Raw genomic sequence first — 1,967 nt, 5'->3', positions numbered from 1 at the left:
GAATCAATCATGTTATTTTGGGGAATTAAAAAGAACATTAATATGAGAAAATGGGTCAATTTGACCCGAGGACAACATGAGGGTTAATGCAGGACTTTTACTTGCAACAGAGTACGTTTACAGTGTGGTAATAGTACTTTTTCTAAGTAAAGGATCTGAATACTTCTTCCTGGCCCCGGCCTGTTTGGTGATCTGTGGTGTGTGTTGGCGGTCCCGAACGCGCGACAGCGACGATCACAAGGCCCCCGCAGCAACATGATCAAACGTGTAACATGTTGTCTGAACACGTGACTGACAGGTTCCCTGTTGTCATGGTGAGGTGGCGGCCCGGATGACCCATCTAACGCTGGGGTTTAGAGTTGCAGGCGAGAGCTGGAGTTACAGTCATGGGGAAGCCGGGCCGTGTTGCTCGAGGACAGAAAAGCCAGACTCTGACCTCGGCGGCAGACACGAGAGAAAGGGAGAGAGACAGTCGGGTAATTGTGTGAAGGGACGGCGGTGTGGGGGGAGGAAGAGGGCGAGAGAGGGAGATGAAGGAAAGACAGGGTGACACGATGTCAGAGAAATAGGAGAGAAAACCGAGAATGAAGGGAGAAAGGAGTCTGCAGCGTGCACGCCTGCAACTATGACATTTTATCAACAGACAAGACAACATTTTGTAAAATGAAGGATCTTTCTAGAACACAGAGAGTCTGGAATCTGCACTTTAGACAACCTACGATTTAGTTTTTGTCAAATGTAACTTTTTACTCTGCTTGTATTTGGGCGTTAGGAGCAAGGAGTTATTCATAGAAATAATGACAGTCTGGTGCTTGCGATTTCAATATGTTGCAAAATCTAACATATGTAGTCAGTCTGTATCCGCTGCGAGTTAATTGCAATGCAGTGGGAGACATATGTATGGTTGCTATGGTTACTTGCAGTTTCATATATCTCGCTCACTGATTTAGTGACTGTCGTAAAACGTTTCCCTGGCTGGTTTGGCTGCAGGCTGATAGAAATGGTAAGCAATGGATAACATATCTATATCTGTAATAGTGCTCAAATGATTAACTGATCCCCAAAATTAGAATTATTAACTGTTTACTCATTTAAAAAGCCAAAATTCCTTCTGAAATGGGAGAATGTGCTGCTTTTTCTCTCTTTTATTTCATTTTAAATGACATTTTTTGCCCTATGGACCCTTGATCGGGATGAAATGTGCAATTTGAAGACGTCACCTCCCACTATGAGAACATTTTTCGCTCCCTTCTGACTTTTTATAGACTAAGAGGTTTTTTTTTGATAACTAAAATAATTAGTTCTTTGAAGCCCTAATCCCAATCATTTCACAAGATTATGAAAACGTCCCGGATCAGAGTGGCCTCTAATGTGTCTTGATGCGTCGGTGCCTCGAGACGTTCGTGCGAGAGTGCAGAAGGAGACTTTCACTTAGCAGTCGAAGAGAAAAAGCCAAGGAAACAGAAGGAGCTTGAGACACCTAGGGAAAGACAAAGACAGGCTTTCGGCCAGCTGAGTTCCGAGACAGTGAGCGAGTCCCAGCCACCGTCGGGGTGTGAGGTAAGTTACTCGATACCCGCTGACACAGACAGAAGCGGCGTGATTGACACCCATTCCCTCCGGTTTATTTCCTCCCTGGGCCGCTTCACTTCCAATATTCCTCTCACGGTGACGTTTTTAAAGTTTTTTTTTTTATCTCATCTTACAGCTGCACGCCATCTGATCAAGTGCCTTTTTTGAAATATGAGCCAGAGTCATCTGCGACAGTGGAAACACTGACATGGTTGTACTTTTATCAGGGATTCACCGCATGGCCAGAATCCATCACGCAGTATAGAGCAGGGGTTCCTAAAACTTTCAAGTGACTTGTGACCCCCCTCACTATAAACATATATAAACATTGTGCGCAACTATAGGCGTATCCAAACACAAGCGTATTGACTACACAAAATAACACAACAGCCATA

At 44.4% G+C, this 1,967-nt stretch overlaps 1 protein-coding gene across 1 annotated transcript in view; it reads left to right on the top strand.

Annotated features, from left to right (window-relative positions):
- LOC116704166 (ephrin-A5b) overlaps window positions 1–1,967 on the top strand; it is a 142,167-nt gene that overhangs the window by 125,241 nt on the left and 14,959 nt on the right. The window lies entirely within an intron of this gene.

This window comes from Etheostoma spectabile, chromosome 16 (assembly GCF_008692095.1).
Source record: "Etheostoma spectabile isolate EspeVRDwgs_2016 chromosome 16, UIUC_Espe_1.0, whole genome shotgun sequence".
NCBI lineage: Eukaryota > Metazoa > Chordata > Actinopteri > Perciformes > Percidae > Etheostoma > Etheostoma spectabile.
Note: the sequence above shows the minus strand (reverse complement) of the source record. Positions and strands in the feature narration are given on the sequence as shown.